General features: G+C 36.5%; 1 pseudogene; it reads left to right on the forward strand.

Moving 5' to 3' along the window:
• The first annotated feature begins 4,171 nt into the window (after positions 1–4,171).
• On the forward strand, positions 4,172–15,848 carry LOC122362781 (annotated as a pseudogene).
• Positions 15,849–19,761: the final 3,913 nt, after the last annotated feature.

Below are 19,761 nucleotides of genomic sequence, written 5' to 3' on the forward strand. Positions count from 1 at the left end.
AGCTTCCCAAGTTTTTCCTTCCCATTGTCATAAGATGGGAGAGCTATACAAAACATGTACCCGTAGAATACATTGAAAGCATGAAAACTGTAATGATTATTTGAGTTGTTTCTGGTAACTGTATAAACACTATAGCTTTTAATTTTGTACATTCTGTTTGGAGAAAGACTGAGATTCTTAGAATGAAAATGGATCTTTTAGATCTTGTCATGCTTCAGGCACACTGCATAATACTTTGTACTGAAAAGCCCTTTATGATTGTCAAGGAAAGGAATTATTTTGGTACATTGTTTAAATAATATAAGAATTTAACTATTAAAACAATAGAGTTCTATATGAAATAATACAATAAAATGGCATATGCCAATCAATGCCTATTGATAGCCCACATCAGTTGTTTGGCTGCCAATAAAAGTGATCGCCAATAAAAGATATGAAAGACTGATCCAAATATAATATGGCCTTTGACAGATGAATGCTGTAAGTAGAGATCTGGGACTGGATAACCTGACAGTTAACCAGAACATTATTGCCAAACATTAATCCCAAATTAAACGCACAGATTATCTTCCGTCAGGTTACCACATAACATTGGCTGTTTGTTGGAGATGTGTGTGGTGCCAAATTTCAATAAATATTTATCTTACAAATGAATAACTTATACGTGTTGACTGATCAAGCTCACAAGAGAAACCTACTGGTTCAGCTTTCGGGATTGTGGGGAGGCCAAGCCAGAGGTCAGAGGTGAACCGGAAGTGCAATTAAAGAAGCGATTTTACCCACTGCTTCAGCACTACATAGTTGTCCAATGCCTCTGGCCCTCCTTTCCTACAATACAAATAGGAAGACGGCATTAAGTTTCTGACACGGACTACAGGTTTATAGCTCTGTCTGGCTTCTATAAAAGAAAAGTAAAAGCAAAGTTTTATTGTAGTAGGTCAACATGCAATTATTTTATTATAGACGAGAATTGATTTTCAAATTGGGCAGTTGTTCTGAACTGCAAATCATATTTTGTATGAAGAAAAGAAACCATTTTTACTTACTGCTCTGTAATCTCACGAACATCTCTTAAGGCCATAGTTCATGTAAAAGTCAGCAGCATGTCAAGTATGTCACCTGAGACTTCATCTTTGTGCTGTCTAATTAAGAGTGAAGGATTAGAAATGGATTTAGGTCACAATCATGAATGATGTCTGCATGTGCCATCTCACAAAATACTCATCTAGCAAAGTGTGTGTATTATATCACACACTCAGACCCAGGGGTTGGTCAAATATAAAACAAATAATATATCCAACAGTACTATGTGTAGAAAAGATAATGTAATACAAATTACATTGCAAACATTATTTATACACAATTGTTTAAAAACAGCATACAGTAAAGAGTATAGGTGAAAGATATAGCCGCTCTTCAAATTACTCTCATAAGGATTTTAGGGGCTGCCACATCTTAAAGACTGAAAACCCTGGCTTGAATGATTTCAAACTGGATTATTGTCTATTTTGAGCAGTATATATATGAGTATCGCCAGAGTAAAAATAATAAATACTGTCAGCTGCTGAATTATGCGTATACTAGCAGAATGGGTGAAGGTGCATCCAGTTGAATCCAGGAATTGGCGATTCACCGCAGTTCTGATGTTTTTCTAAGACTTCCAATCTGAAACAGCAAAATTTTATGACATTTAAACACTCTTTCATCTCACAAGGGTCATAAACGTGATAAAACTAAGCTGAAAGTACTACACACGTATTCATTAAAATAGGTGAAGTAGCTGAGCTGCAGCCTCCTCAGAGTCATCGAATTTACAGCACATTTCTCCATGAAAGACTGCTGGAGATGTTGGAATTCATCCTCTGTGGAGAAACTGTATGTGTGCTGGGTTATAATTACTAGATGAGCCAATTTCATGAATACATGGCTATAGACTCATTTATCTTAAACCTTAAGAAAAAGTGAAGAAATATACATTCTTTTTATATTATTTTGTATAGTTTTGTATAAATAAATTAAAACATATAGTTATCAAATACAATTTCCACCAAAATTATGTAGAATATGTTTCTGATTCTATATTAGATATTCATACATGCATTCGATACTAATCAATATTAAGGATTAATAGTTGTTGTGTGAACGATTTAATTCAATAATTGACGATAAATACCTAACATTATATCTCTCGATATTCAAATAACCATGTCACCCTGCATCAGCATCTGATGATCTGAAGAGTGTGCAATGTATGGATAAAAGAAAAAATTCTCGTAATGTATCGAGAAATATACATGGATTTCAGTCATGAAAACAGACTATATAACTTACTTGAAACAGCAAGTCTTCTTCTTCCAAATTCTGCATTTCAACTATGTTCTCATTGTCACTTAGCAGATCTTTTGGGTTTCATGGAAACACAGAGAAGTTTAGCTAACGTTATGCAATACAGCTTAGTTAAGCTTTTCAATTTCTTACACAAGTTACAGATGTGACACAATTTTAAAACTAATCTGCCAGATTTGCGTACAGCTTAGCTGATAGAAGTGCAGGTGTGCATGTGGCTGGTCGACTGAGCGCTAGAAGACGCCAGAGGATGGTGAAGTACAATCAAAGCTTGATTTAGACATATGGAAATACTCTGACTGCCTTCATCTAAAAAGTTTATTCATGATTTTTAAAAATTAATTACTCATCTCTGAGCATCCATCATTAATCGCGCCCGGAACGTTCTTTTCCTGAACTTGCCACTGTTGCTATACGGCAACGGGAGAACGCGTACTTTGTTCGTATGCGTTCCGGTAGAAAACGCTTTCCTTTTATTCAGTCTCCGCCTTACTACCTGAGTTAAATACTGAGAGCGCAGGAAGAAGAACGTCTGGACCATTACAGATGCGTAGATGTAAGCATTTCACTTGCGCCTTTCAATTTAATGAACGTCCTGTAAGTCCAAGCGGTAAGTTTTCCCAGGTTGACAGAATTCCGCACTTTGAAAAGAGCGTACCAAGAGGAATTGAATGCAGAAACCAGGTCAGGTCTGTTATGGGTTTAATGCTGACCTGCTTTATTATCGAGAGAAAGAAATTTATCTATGCTACCATAATGCATAATCTATATTATAATATAGATTTTACTATTAAGACTCTAAGTTTAGATTACATATGTGTGTCTTTCTATTTATATTTGTGCAAGGGTATGTAGGCATGCAAATAAACAAAATCCCTACATATATGGTGTCTTTTTTACCTGAGAACTGTTTTGAGAGGAAACTTTAAAAAATATTTAATTTACATTATTATTATTATTATTATTACATAGTTTATATGTATATATTAATTTACAGGACAAATAATAAGAATTTATAATAATAAATAATAAAAAGAGAAAACTATGCCACAACAACAGAAGGAAATATAATGTGCTAAAATCACCAATACAAGAAGTATATGATTTTTTTCTTTAGCTTTTCTTGTGATAAGCAAATTGAATTAATAAAATGTGTGAAGTTTGGTTTATTAGAATGGCTATTTTTATTCACGAAATAGAACAGCTTTTCAATGCAAAAAATTAATCTTTTAAATAAAAATACACACACACACACACACACACACATATATATATATATATATATATATATATATATATATATATATATATATATATATATATATATATATGAAAAAGAATACTTAGAAAAAGTTGTCTTCACATAAGCACAACAATTCATGAAATTCCTATACACAGATTCAATATAACATAATAAAGTGAAGTGACACACTCTTTTTTACTTCTGTTAATAAAATGTGTTTTATATTTTGATTCAGAAGTAAAGCATGATAGCACATAGCCACTTCTGTGGCGAGCCTAACAACTTTATTTTAAACATCGTCTTGTTTTTGTGTCACGCACATGACGTCGCAAGCGTCACGACCCGTGACGCTGCGTCTCTTTGTTGGCCCCTTGGCGTCGCTCCTTCTGTTTGTTGTTTTTTCTCAGCTTCCTGTGAAAAGCTGGAATGCTAGCAAGCTAAAGTGTTCTGTTTTGTTTGCTTCCATCTGCAGCAATACATACGTAAATTTGTACCACTTGGCGCATCACTACATTGAACGCAACCCAGTCATGGATCTCAGACGAGGGTTACAATTACGAATTCGACGGCGAGGAAGCAGGAATGCAAAGGAAGATACAGCGGCGAAGAGGACCGCCGATTTATTGTTCTCTGGAGCTCGGCGAGGTGGAGTTAGTTGATCCCGTTGTGGCCGTGGCGGAGAGCGAGACGACTGCGGGGAGACGGGAAAGCGGCAACCTCGGGCCTGGGCAGGATGAGGAAGACTACCCGCTTGGTGGCGCTGCGCCGAACAGATTCTGCAGCATATGGTGGAGTGTATCAGGAGTTGAACAGGTCAGGTCCAGGTAAGTGCTTTCAGGGGCTTCCCCAGAGCTCAGATAAACGCTTGCGAGCAAAGAGGGAGATTTTATCCTTCAGAAACTTTGCCCCCGTTGACAAATATCATCACGGGAGACATGAAAAATGCATCAGCTGTCGCTTGAAGTTGAACTGATTTGTAAACTGATTTATTTGTTACTTCAACCGGGCCAAATAAAGTAACTCGTGAGCATACATGTGAAGGAGACGGTTTGCGTCAACCCGGCCTTTTCTGTCCTGTCATGCCATCCAGTAATGACATAAGATGCTTATCCAGCTTCTAGTTCACCTGCATACAAATCGGACCGATAAGTCCTATCAAATGCGCTTTGCTTAACAAAACTACATTTGCGCTGTCAAAACGTTCAACCCTAACATACGACATCCACGTCACATATAAGTAACGTAATAGTATTGCAAATAACTCCATTTTTGTCAGAACCCTTGTTCCTGGCTACACACTAGCTTAGTAAGCTAACCACGATACATAAGCCCAATTTAAGTACATCGGAGACCACACCGTGACGTGTTCGCGTGTTTCACTTATGTATTCATGACATGCTGTTGATAGTCTGATGAAGAAGGTGTCTTCTTCATCGTCTGTTAAGCTAGGATGTGGGTTAGGTCACCTTAGCATTCGAGAGAGTTACCTAGTTGCTCCCTGACAACAACATGGCGGAACCGAAGCTTCATCATGGCTGGTTATGTTTGATTTAACAGCTCAGAAATGGCCCATCAAAGTGAATTTGAGTAAAGTGATTTATGTTATGTTCTGCTGCAGTGTCAGTAGCCACTGGCTGTTTAGTGTTTTAACTGTCTCCGAAGCTCGACGTTTCGCTCAGGGTCCGCTGTTTGTTTTGTTTTATGCTGGTTAATTTCCCAGATTTTGTGCCTAATTGATTAGATTTTGCTCGTTCTGTGCCGTCAGCAAATGCGTTTTATTATGTTTACATGCTGTTACTGTGATTACTTGACGTGATTGATGCTGTAGCTCACTTCCGTACATATATGGTGTCTTCTGTGTGTTTATCCCAGTACATTTCCAAGCTACTTGTACATTTACAACATCAACAGGTTGTGGAAAAGAAGACTTGGTTTAGTTGAGGTGGTTGCAAATCCAGAAGGTTATGGTGGTAATTGGTCTCCCCACATCCCTCTGGATTTCCTGTCAATATAAACCTTGACATGTCAACCCACATAACCTTTTGGAGTACTGTGTTTGGAGCTTTGTCTCCTGACAAGCAAGAATTACTCTGTTGTCTTAACAATGGGAATCACATCATCGCTTCCCCCTTTGGTGTGTGTTGTTGCTCGAGGCCACAACCCAGCCAGCTGTTATTTAGGTTTTAATTAGTAATTTGTCACAAAATAACAATATTATTAGCTTTCTCTGACCAGTTCTAATTTAAGAAGAAAACTGGCAATTTGTGACCATTAAATTGTTTCATGAGTTATGAGTATAAACCGTTTACTGATAGCCACACTTTGAAAAGCTTTTTTTGTATGTGACATCAAATAAAGTTTTCAAAAGTGATTTTATAGAAAGAGAAGGAATTTAAATATTTGTAAATCGATTATGATTTAATGAAGCTAAAATATCAAAAATATACGGGTAAAATAATGCTCCTTCAGTTTAACACTTTTAATATTTATGTGAAAAATGAAACATAATAATCTTATTCTGACCTTTACATATTAAATATGTTTAAAAAGTAAGTGACCGAACACAATTATTATTAATATATTTTTAAAGATTAAACTTCTTGCTGACTAATGGGTAAAACCTAGTGTTGTGGAAGTGTTAGTGACAAACATTAGTAAAGATTTAAGTGTCTCTGTGTAATCATGTGATCTTTAAATGGTCTTTTTAATGTTATCTAATGATTATTGTTCTAAATATGACTGACTGGAAGATTTTGCTATACAAACTGTTGTTACTCTGAATACATATTTCTGTAAATCATGGTAAAGCAGTATGCTAGTAATAGTTTTTTTGTTATATGTGCTTGTTTGGCGTTTTTGATTAAAAAAAGATGTATGCCTATCTCTCTTTTTCAGAATCCTGCTACAATCACTTAGAATATTACTTTCAGTCATTTTCAACTGGGGACAAAGAAAAGCTGATGGAAAGGTAACTGTTCGGTTTCACTCCACCAGATTATTAGTCAGCTAACACCTGTCTTTGTTCAATACTGACATGTGGAATTTTGAAAAATCTACTTTTTATCTCTTGGCAGGTACTTTGATGGTAACCTGGACAATGCTATTTTCAAAATGTCATGTTATAAACCCCAGCAAGAAGTCTCGGACACGCCTCATGAACACAAGATGATCGTCGGCACAGGACTATGCCAGTGTCAGATCTGCTATCTCAACTATCTAACTTTGGTCAGTGCCCACAGCGGAATGCGCTTTGTTACCTCTGATTAATAATCCATTTCACGGCTGCTGTGTTGATAGCTTATTAGCAGGCCAGGCACACGCGAATCTGTGGCTAGAAATGGAATTCTGATCATTCTGGAATTCTTCACAGTTTTGTACATTCACTTCCTTGGAATGCTCATTAGCTTGAACATTTTGGCTAATTTGATACTTTCAGCCACTGAAAAGCATTTTGGACCCAATAAGATTTTAGACAATGTTTTTAAAAGTCTCTTATGCTTACCAAGGATGCATTTATTTCATCAAAAAACATTAAAAACAGTTACATTGTGAAATGTTATTAGACTGAGACTTGCTGGTTCTGTGCCATCAAAGGAAATGCTATTTAAAGTTTCTTAATAGTTAATATTTTTTTAATATAATTTATTCATTCTAATCCTTCTAATATACTCATTTGATGCTCAAGAAACATTTCTTACTATTGTCACTGTTGAAAACTGTTTTGCTTAAAAAAAGTTTAAAAGTTCTTGCATTAATTTCTTTTCAGATTTACAGATTGCACTGTAGTCTTTTTTTACATCCATTTTACAGAATTCTTTGTTTCTTCAGAAACCTTTACTTTTTAGATGCAACGTCTGCAGCTTCCGTCTGTGCCTGTTTTTTTTTTGTTTTTTTTTTTTTTGGAGTAGATCTGTTGAATCGCTTGGTAGTGTGAACAGATTGTTTACCACATGGATGGGAGGTTGTTAAAAGTTGTGGGATATGTGAGGTGGTATACAGTATTATTTTGACATATCTGTGTTTTCATGTTTGCTACTCTGTGCTCTGCACACGCTACAGTGTCCTCAGCCGGCGGAAGGATTTTCTAATGAGCTCCTTTCACCAGTAATCTCTTCACTGGATTACTCAAATTGTACACAAAGCAACTGAGGAGAAGAACAGGCTGGTCTTGGTTTGCAGGAACCTTGAGAAATGTGTGTGTGTGTGTGTGTGTCAGTGAAAAGATAGATTAAGTGTGGCATGCATGCATGCATGTATTGTTTTGATCAGCTTTGTCATGAGAGCCAGCAACTGTCTGAAAGAAAACTCTGGATTAAGCAGCAGGGATTTGGAAACTGTTCTGTTTATTGCTTTGAATCGTGACTGTGAACTATTTAACTGTAACGTCAACCAGGAAGTCCCTGTCTCACGGCTTGTCTGCTTAAAATAAAGGATCAGTTAGGCGATACGATACGCACAGCAAACGTATCAGTTTGAGAGCTCAGAGTTCTGTTTAGCTAAGAACTTTAATCAGATTGCAGATGCGTTTTTAAAGTAGAAGTTTATTGGGACGCTTAATTTGACCCAATGTCAAATTGTCATTTCGATGTTAATGTGTTTGCTTCATAAAGCTGACCACCACTCGGTTCCCACGGACGTTCCTTAAATACCATTAGTGCTGTCTGCACAGTGCTGTTAAACTACTTGTGATGTTGTTGTAAGCAATGCTCTTGCTTATGGTCAGTCCTACCACAAATATTAAGCTGATTTGTTCTTGCCGCGTTGTCTGTTGTCCCAGAAGAACCAGGCATTTTCTACTGGGGCCTGAGACCATAAAGAGCTTGACAAAGGAATACTTTGTAGAAGCAGTAGATAATGACTGCATGGATGACTCTTCTGTCACCTGCTCAGAACTGATTTGTAAGATCCTTATCTGAGCAAAAAAAAAAAACAGTGTTGTTGGTTCCATAACGATTTGTTGAAGAAACAAGGCTCATTGTGTTTCATGGGCACACAACACTGGATAGCTACTAGCTAGGATTGGTTTCTCGTTGCTTTTCTTTTGGTTTAATGTTTTTTTGCTGTGTCATTTGTGTCCTGTGTTACTGAGTTTTTGAGTCACTGTTGCAAGATCCACCGTAAAAGAAGAAATATTGCATGTATTATTGACTATTGTAAATAGACATGTACACTGTCCTCAGTAGCTGCTTGTGTTATTAATTGTAACATTCCCTAAATGTGGATTTGGTGTTGGTTGTTCTTTTGCAGTACTTCACTGGTCTGGAATGTGGCACAAGTTCTGCATGCAGTGCTGGGGTGATTATTTAACCACCAAAATCATAGAGGAAGGAATGGGACAGGTACATATTCCAACTCCTAGTACATCTAACAACCTTTGATGTCATGATACCAAATTTTCTAGTTGATTGAGTTGATTGTAATAACAGTGAAATTTTTGATCCAAAATGCGAAAGAAATAACTAATACAAACACACCTTTTATATTTATATAATATAAAAAAGTTGAATAATAAATAAAATTAATATACTATTTACACATTTAAAAAGTCTGAGGTTTTATTTGATCGAAACATTTGTGGAAATTTAAATATCTGTTATCTGTTTTAATAACATATAACACATGATGAGAAATCATTCTTATATGCCGTTTTGCTTAAAAGAACTTATTGGAACTATTGGTAATATTATTGGTAATATTATTTGTCTTTTAATTGCTAAATCTGCTTGCAGTTAACTTTCTAGGTGAAAAATAGAATTGCAATGTCAAATATTGCTTGCTTAATATTATAATTTGCAGCCACTGCATTTACATTTTAAATTCATCATGCACAGATCAAAGGTTTTGAAACACTTTTCTCTTGATTATTTATGTTTCACATGAACATAAATGGCTGTGTTTACTTTTATTGCTTGCAAAGTCAGGCATTTTGACCAGAGAGCACACATGCAAAAACACATGAGGTAGCAGCCTGTAAGTCTGATAGTACTGCAGCTATTTCATATTTAGCTGTTGAACTATTCATACCGGCAATTACAGATTTTTCTCTGTCAGATAACATTTTGTCTGTTTCTCTGACATATTGTCTGTTTCTCTTGCTTGTTTCTTTGTAGACCATTTCTTGTCCTGCTCATAGCTGTGATATTTTGGTGGATGACAACACAGTCATGTAAGTGTTTGAGAAATTAATCAGCATTCATAGAAAGGCTCAAGTAATTTTTTTGAAGCAAAGCTCTCAATGCAGCCACACTTTTAATGTAGGCAGTGAGTAAAAATAACAAAATCCAACATTTGAATATCAGTATTAGTATTGTTTCAGAAAAATCACATCATTACAATTTCTCCCATTTATTGCTGGAATAGTAGTCTGTCTCTGACCCTTATACACTGACCCTTATCATCATTGCTTGTGATATATTAAAGCCTTGTTGCATTCATTATTCTGAGAGCTCAGCCATGAAATGGTGTGACTTGAAGTATGTTATGGCTATCCTAGATGAGCTGATAGAGTTTATTTCTAGTCAGAACAAGTAGGACACTCTGTTACCCTGTCTTGCTGGAGGTGTGAGTCACAACACGGCACCTCCTGTCGATTCAATTAGATTATTTTGGATTAGCACAGCTGTCTTAACCTACATATGATCTCCTGCTGCTTTTGTAATACAGGTACAGGGTCTGATCCTTTTGTGTGCACTTTGTTGGGAATTTTAGCATTCATGTCTGTCTAAATGTATCTCAATTCTTCCAACAGGCGACTGATTACAGATTCAAAAGTGAAGTTGAAGTACCAGCATTTAATAACCAATAGTTTTGTAGAGGTATGCTTTAATTTAATTCTATTATATAGTGTGGCCCAAAGCTCTGATACTACATAGAAAACCAGTATATTTACTGATTCCTTGAGATTCTGGCTAGTATAAAATGAATTTGTTGGTATAATGAAAGACATTTTATAGAATAGGATTTCTTTTGATCTTGAGTCACTAATCAAACGTAAAGCAAACATTGAACACTTTAAAAAGGTCAGATTTCCTGGTTTTTATTGAAACACAAGGCATTTCTCAAATATTGATAACATATATCTACATGGTTTGTAAATTTGGTTTACTCTGTTTTCCTTGCAGTGTAACCGACTGTTAAATGGTGTCCAGCACCTGACTGTCATCATGTTGTCAAAGTACAGTACCCAGATGCCAAAACCTGTGCAGTTGCAAGTGTGGTTCGCAGTTTTGGTAAGACACTGAACAGGTATACTTTTGTAACGTGACCTCAGTTCAGTTTTAGGCCTTCCACCAGCTCAGGAAAAAACCTGATCAAACCAGTGACACTAGAACTCAGGAGACATGTTCCCAAGATGGCAGTCTGGTAATTCTATCCAACCATCACAGCTAGCTATTCATTTTGGGAGGCTTGACTTATTAGAACTATTAGAGCCGAGTCATTTTATGTATTTGTATGAATTTATTATGCTCACCAAGCTTGCATTTATTTGATTTTTAAAAAAAGCGGTACTATCATGTATTATTACTACTTTTTAACATTTTTATATAGTACACAATTGTAAAGGATCAAGTTTTGTGTTCATGATGTTTGTGCTTTAAAAAGAATGCTAATGTTTTTAAATATTTTTCAGCTTCAACTGTGGAGAAAACTGGCACGATCAGTGAAGTGTAAGGTGTGTTGAGGCAGCATTGTATGTTTGAAATCCAACTCGAAATGCACAACAATGCTATCAGTGTTTATATATAAATATGATGACTCATGGCTTTGTGTCATAGTACATCTTTTTTTTTTTAATGCTTTCCATTGTAAACAATGCATGTGTTTTTCAAAGTTAAAGCGCATCTTTGGCTGTTCTTTCTTTCTGACAAACCTGGATCATACTTTTAATAAATCCCCTATTTATTTAATGTCTATACATCGATTTAAACCCCAAAACCCTGAGCATAACACACATTCTCTATAGATACTGAGGCAAATTGAGTAGAATACCCCGTTCCAATATTATTAATAGACATCCATTCTGGAATATGTTACGGACAGCGCTGAAAAAAATGAATGCACCTTTTAAGTGTAGTAATTTTAGTAAAATTCAAGGGAACATGTTGATTTGGTATGGCAAGTGTTTTCTGTCTGAACAAAGGAAGCTAACAGACTGCCACCTCTCTACTCTCGGCATTAAGAGGCTCTTCAGAGACATGTCTTGTTATTGTGGGGGTAGTCTTGGCAAAAACAAAGGAAGCTTCTAGTCCCATGTGCTTCTCATATGGGGATTACAATCATCTTCCAGTGAGAGAAAACATTTAACCCTTTCATAAGCAAATGAACACAACTTGTTTCTCTTGTCTGGTTTTTATACAATATACTGTCATCAATACTGTGCTTTTTAGTTATCCTAATTGTTAAAGTAAATTTCTGTATGTCCTCTAATGTTATTTTTACCTCTCATTCCCAGTGGCTAAGGAAATGGATAAAAAATGTGATGATGACAGTGAGACATCAAACTGGATTGCAGCAAATACAAAGGTCAGTTGTTTTAGACTCACTGTGATTTGGTAAATTATTCCGTGTCTTCTGATAACCTGGAAGTGTAACTTTCTCGCTGTTGCGTCACAGGAATGTCCAAAATGCCACGTCACCATTGAGAAAGATGGTGGCTGCAACCACATGGTGTGCCGGAACCAGAACTGTAAAGCAGAATTCTGCTGGGTTTGCCTGGGGCCCTGGGAGCCACATGGTTCTGCTTGGTAGGTACAGGTCTTTATAGTCAAGTGTTATTTGTTTTTGGGTTAGTAAGGTTATAAAGACTTCACATAACACCCAAAAATGAAGTATGTATCTGCACAGATCAAGTATTTCAGTGTTTCCCAACCCAGTTCTAAACTGTTAAGTTTCTCTATGAATCCTAATGATTCACCACTGATTGTAACAAGAATCATTGATTCAGTACGTGATCTCTCAACTTGCTGATCACATTGTGTGTGGTGCAGAAAACGCGAGCATGTTTGACGGTATGGCAAACATGAAAAGCTCAGTGGTTATAAGGTGTGTTTAATTTAATCCACTTTATTAAATAGCTTCCGGACAGCTGTGATTAAGAACACTGACATTCAGTGTGTGTAGATGTGCTGCTCTTCTTCCTTTCTTTCACACACATGCATTCTCTTCGAGCTTCAAATAAAGAGTTGCCAGATATCCCCAAAAAAGAAACTTGTCATAGTTTACACAGTGAACTACATTATTGTGCTGTGGGTAAGAGAGACAAGCCTGTTAAAACTTAATGCTATAAGCAGCCATGGCAAAACAGATCTGATGTTCCAGTATCCTATAGAAGTAAAAAGCAGCATATGATAAAGTAGTTTTTTAATGTTAAAATGGCTCAATTTAAGATATTTTAAATATTGACTTAAAAGAATAAAATGGCAGGTAATTATAATAGTTCAACTTTAAATTGAAGTTTAATTATGCTTTTTATGGAATGCAGTCCATGTCAATTTGTCACAGTTTATCACAGTATCACATTCTCACAATTTGTCGTTATTTTTTGCTTTTTAATGTCACATTTCTGATCACAAGATTTAAGGAAAAAGTCAACTCTAATTTTTCCCTCGCTATTTTGTTGTTGTTCCATCCTTTTAATTTTGTTTTCTACTGTAAAGCAATGGCCGGGGCTAAAACCAGTCAATTACACCCCTCCTCCTAGAAAGTATCCACCCTCTCACTGTATGCGTACCCTCGCCAAATGCATAAAAAAACAAAGTGTACTTTTGCCCTTAGAGTGAGAAAAACAAACAAATGGCAGTGCTTTAAGAAAAGAATTCCTGCTGCTTTTTTTTTATTTAAATTATGTTCCCCACTAGTAGGATTTGTTGTAGGTTGTCTGCCTTTGAATTTGAATCTTTAATTAGACTAGAACAGCAGTTAGGCAGCTGGTGGAAGTGTTCAGAATGCTTTCTCAAATACTTCAAAAATAGATTTTCATTCCTATAAATTTTTTATTACAGTGTATTTAAGTAAGCTTTCTGAAACAAACACACCTAAATAGAATAATCCGCCATCAAGTGAACTCCCTGAACTCTGTCAGATAAACCTAAATGCCTCTCCTCTGCCTTTTCCCAAGGCAGCGTTTTCATATGCATGTCTTTGATCAACAAGTTCCACTTAAACCTGTGAGCTGAGAGGCATGCTTTCTCCTCCTCCTCGTTCCGTAGACTCATCTGTTTACAGATCACTTGCAAACGTCACTTAGGGAACCCGGAGTGACTCATTCAACTAGACCGCTGAAATTCAAAGTTTAATGTTTCTGCGACGATGTGTTCATAACAGTTTTTTGTTGAATTGTACAGTTATTTATTGATGTCTAAAACATTGACGTGTGTTGTGACTCATAGGTACAACTGTAATCGTTACAACGAGGATGATGCCAAGGCAGCCCGGATGCTCAAGAGGTGAATTGTATCAGTCCATTCTTGCAGATGTGTTAACGCATACATTGCGGCCTCCTTGGTAAACACATTTATGTTTGTCTGAACCGTGCAGCGCTCAGAGCAGCTCTGCAGAGGTACCTGTTCTACTGCAACCGCTACATGAACCACATGCAGAGCCTGCGCCTGAGCACAAGCTGTACCCAGGTCAAACAGAAGATGGAGGAGATGCAGCAGCACAACATGTCATGGATCGAGGTGCAGTTTCTGAAGAAGGCCGTGGATGTGCTGTGCCAGTGCGCCTCCACGCTCATGTTCACCTCGTCTTTGCGTTCTACCTCAAGAAGAACAACCAGTCTATCATCTTCGAGGTAAACCAAAGTTGTTCATTTTTGAAGAGGTGTTGGATTGCGTCAGAAAACATGAATAATCACATTTGAAATGTTTGCGCCCAGAATAACCAGGCAGATCTGGAGAATGCTACAGAGGTTCTGTCTGGATACCTGGAAACGAGACATCTCCCAAGATTCTCTGCAGGACATTAAGCAGAAAGTACAAGATAAATACAGGCAAGTCTACAAATTTTCTTTGTAGTAGTTAACACAAGAATTGAAATGGTCTTTTTAAAGCCATATGCATGCTGTCAAATGATGAATTGCATATAACTGCATCCAAAATAATTTTGTTTTTGTTTACATAATGTGTTTTATATATATATATATATATATATATATATATATATATATATATATATATATATATATATATATACACACACACACACACAATTCATTTTATTTTGTATATGATTTAATCATTTGACAGCACTACTTTTGCTGAACATTTTTAAGAATATTGATAATCAAACCATTTTGGCTCCTGTTGACTTCCATTGTGTGGACCCAAAAATACAATGGAAGTTTGAAACTGTTTTGATTATCAAGAAATGCATACAGCTTTCTAAGGACGGGTAAGTAAATAACAATTTTCATTTTTATGTGAACTATACCTTTGAGAACAATACTAACATTCCAATGCTAAAAAAAATGTTCTCAAATTTATTCCGTTTTTTGTGGGGAAAAAGTAGCTAAATTTAATAATTTATAATAATCACAAGATAAAAAAAAATCGAATAAAATATGTATCTAGATATGTACGAAACTTAAAGGAAAGAGAAGAGAGATGTTTTGTTTAGTTTTATTTAAATCTTGTGCAAAACTGTATTAAATATGTATACAAGTTTATTATTTACTGCCTAAGTTAACTTGACAGCCCTAAGAAAAACAAAAGCGAATAAAACAACAATCTATTAATATTTCCACAAAGCACACTTCCTGGCCCCCTTTTTGAATCCCTGGACCCCAGTTTGAATCCCCCTGACCCAAAACAACTTTTCTTTCATTCAAGTTGTGTGTTTCCTTAAATTCAAACATGCTTTACAGGACGATTATGCAAGGTTATAACACTACGTTCCACGTTTTGGTGCTCCTGTGTGCAGATACTGTGAGAGCAGACGGAGAGTGCTGCTGCAACACGTACATGAAGGCTATGACAAAGACCTGTGGGAGTACATCGAGGATTGAGGCTACATCTCCACACCACAGACTCTCGGAGACAAACTCCACCCACTAGAGCGCTGATGCAATGACAACAGAGCAGCACAGACCTCTGCTGCCTCCTCCCTGGCAAACCGCCCTGCATTGCATAATTTTTTTTTCCAGATTTTTGTTTCAAGAAAAGCATAAGAGTAAATTATATTTAAATGAAAAAGTTAGAATATTAAAAATAAAATATTACATGTTCAACAGTATTGTTAGCAGCGTGAAGCGCAAGACTGAGAAATCAACAAAAGGCGAAATATCTTTCTTTTGCTTGCATTGTGAGATCTTGCCCTCGAAATCTTTTCCCTCCTTATCAGTTATGTTTGTGGACGTGTTCTGTTTGACTTTATTTTATATACTCTTTTTTTTTTTTTTTTTTTTGTGTGTGGAAAATGAACTTTGTTTTCAAAATGGCTTTAATCATTTTGAACGTGTCTGGCGAGATCCGTGTGTGGGTTGCGAATGTCGATTGGATGATTGTAAGGAGGCGACTTTTTGGCTTACAGACGTTAGTGGAATAGAAAAAAACACCAAAAAAAGAGAGAGAGAGAGAGAGAGATAAAATCGGTATTTTTCAATTTGTAAATATGCATATGCATGGAAGTTAAAGAGTAAGAGTGGCATGTGTTTGCATCATTTTTAAAAGATATTTATCTTTACAGATATTAAAAAAAAAAATGTATATTTGCTGTGTAGATTGAGTGTCTTTCCTATCTTGGATCGCCCTCTGAAGAGGTTTGGACTTGACACATGCTTGACAGTAAACCGGCAGTCCGTGTCTCTCCTCCGCTCCTCCCTTTGCTCCACAAGGCTACATTCTGCCAAATCGAGCAGATCATGCCAAGGTGGCGCTTTTCTGCCTGCTAGGAGTCTTGTGAGAGCTTCTGGCTTTACGATTGGAGGAAATGGGGGTGGTTTAACGTTCGCTGCTTTTTTCCAAGAGTTCAAACTTTTAAAACAGCAGCGGTTTCCTCTGCTCTGCCTCCTTTGCTGTTATTCTGCTCCCTCCTCCTAGGTAGATTTAGTAACGTAATATGATTTTAAGAGTTATATGAATAATTTCTGAGAGAGCCAAACTGAGTGACATTCACTCATATAACCTTTATATTTTTTCTTTTGTCTCTCTGAAGTTCATTCTTCGACCCCGACCCCGGCTCGAGGTTCTTTCTCCGCCCGCCCAACATGCTTGTTGATGACATTGCAGCGATGGGCCTGTTGAGCTGCTTTCTTGACATCCGTTGTCAAGCGTTCCGACTGAGCCATTGACAAACAGGGTTAGGCATTTTCCACATGATCGATTCTTTTGCACACCGCAGAACTAGTAGTCGGAAGCCACCGTTATCTCTGCTGCGAGGTTCCATGCCGCTTTAATTAATTTTGTGTAAAATAATCACGTTTGCACCTGGGGATGGTTTCCAAAGGGCCGTTTTGAGTCATGATATAGTTTGCAGGAATATGTGATGTAACCTTCAGACTGTGATGTTGCATTTGTGTACACTTTGTTCATGCAGAATTGTACAAATTGTGTGTGGACGCACCACGACCATCGTTGAAGCACTGAGACCCTGTCATCGGGGGTACAGGGGCGGGGGTTCTGGGATAGACACAGATGGGACAGTGGCGTTGCAGATCAAGTTGGCTCTATTCAGACAACACCAAAGTGTCAATCTCAAACTGATGATTTCTTAACCCCCTCCTCACTTTCTGTTGGAAGTGTGACTCATTGTGGCTTTTCATTTTTGATTTTCTTTTCTACTTCAGATGTGCTCCATGAAAATAAATGTCCTGAAATGCATTCTTCATTTAATTAATAGTATTCTCTTGTGTTTTTGCCTGTTAATCCTTTTGCTTTGTGTGCTGGGAATGATTGCAATTTTTTTTTTTATGTAAGTCTTTGTAATATGCCATGGATGAGTGCTGAGATGGTCTTCCAGGTATAGACATACATGCTTTGACTATTAAATGGGAATTGGAAATTTCTGCAAGAACATGAAATAGGAAAGTCTGTTTTGTAGGTTCCCGTGGTTTCTGTTACAATGGGACACGGAATGATCTACAAAAACATGGAATGGTTCTACTGCCCCTGTATGCAGCATAGTGTGTGTTTAACTGTCTCCTTCAGGCCACTTTGCTTCTCAGTTACGCCTATTTGATCATGTCTGCTAGTTCATGAGCATCCAAATTTAACATTCACGGTAATAAAAAGCAGCTACTCTCATTTTGTTGAGACATCCAAAAACTTTTAATACTTTTCTACATGTATCCTTTCTTTATGCGATTAAATATTTTTTTTTTTTTTGATTTCTTATATACATAGTGTACAAATGTAAGAAATTAGTTGTTCGTTTGAAGAAAACAAATATTAAAGTGCAAAATGTTGCAAACATTGCTTTAGTTCGTGTGCTTTTGTGTTTATTTCAAGCCAGTGTATGTTTGATGAGTCTAGGGTTGTTATTGGTTTGGGTCAAAAACACAAGCCGTTTATGCTTTATATAAAACAGGATCTCATCCAAAGGATTACGCAGCTCACAAATAAAGCTCCTAGATGTCATGACATCGTTTAAGAGATGGATTTTAATTTAAATGTCCACCAGAGGGAGACCAATATTAACTGATTCGTTTAAACAAAGCGTGACCAATCATGTTCTGGAGCTCTGATCGAACTGAAACTGTTTATTGAGATCTCCAGTAGCACCTAATAATAGACGTGTGTTGGATCACGGCTGGAGCTGGAGTTTTTAGGTTGGGTACCCCTGGTCTAAATTGAAGAACTGATATTAAAACATGGGCTCTGGATTTGGTGGACATCGTCTTATCGATCAGGTATATAGAAATATATATTTAACCCTTTACCTTTGTGCCCTGTGAGAAGAAATTTAAAGGGATGGTTTAAAAAAATTACTTTTTTGTCATTGACTCACCTTCACGTCGTTCCAAACTTGTATTAGTTTATGTTGAACAAATTAAGATATTTTGATGAATGCTAATCAAACAGTTATGGCATAGTATGTATTTCTCTACTTATGGGAGTCAATGAGGACTAACAACTTCTTTCCTTCTTAATTTCCTTAAAAGTATATTTGGCTTTTTTTTTTTTTTTTTTTTAAATTAAACCTATAGGACCAATGTAATGAAGTAATACCTATGTAACCTTTCTGAGGAGTATCAAATTTTTGGTGATGCTAAGTTCACAAGGATAGCACTTATTCCACTTATTTTAGCGAAATAATAACAGGTTAGTCAGAAATTTGAGGGCCAGCATTTGTTTTAAAAGATACTTCTCTTAAGCAAAGACACATAAAAGTAATCAAAAGTGACAGTAAAAACAATTGTTACAAAATATTTTATTTTAAATAGATTTGGTTGGTCGTCCGAACATTCAAAACCCACAAAATATTAAGCAGCCTTTTTTTTCTGATCGAGTGCTGAAAATTCAGCTTTTTGCACATTTGAATAAAAGCCACTTCACAAAGAATTTTAACAACCCAAATGGATTTCATTTTTCAAAGGTGTTAAAAGTCAGGTATATAACACGTGACAGCAGCCAATATAAAAAATAATTCTGTAAACAGTTAAACATCTTGCTATACTGTATTCCCTTAAACACGGTTATGACATCACCTGCTGGGAATGTTTGCCAACAACTCAAAAAAAAAAAAAAAAAAAGAAAAGAAAAAGGCCAACAACTTCACAGTAGCAACTGAAACATTATTGACACCAGACACATGTAGAAGAGTTGAAACTGAACATACACTGCTTACATACAACAATAACATGTCATGTCAAGTTTTTGGGTTGCAAAGAATAATTCAAGACTTTTGACTGCTTTGCCGCTTATCGATTCAAAGTATATTTGCATTTTCAAACCATTTCAGTATTCCGGTGCAAAATAAAAATAGTAATACCGTCAAAACTCAGTCCTCCACTTTCAACCATCCTTTCTTATAGTCTAAGAGCAGCTCAAGATAGTACTGCCACTCGGGCTCACTATCGTATTTGACCTCAAACACAGTTTTCAGTGGGTTTGTATGTGGCTCATGGATGCGTAGCACCACTCCTCTGTACCACACTTCTGTTTTGTCATTTTCCTCGTACAAATGGCGAATCCTCTTTCCCACCAGGTCTGGATATTGGTTCTCCGTGGCCAGAC

Source organism: Puntigrus tetrazona, chromosome 18 (assembly GCF_018831695.1).
Source record: "Puntigrus tetrazona isolate hp1 chromosome 18, ASM1883169v1, whole genome shotgun sequence".
Classification (NCBI taxonomy): domain Eukaryota; kingdom Metazoa; phylum Chordata; class Actinopteri; order Cypriniformes; family Cyprinidae; genus Puntigrus; species Puntigrus tetrazona.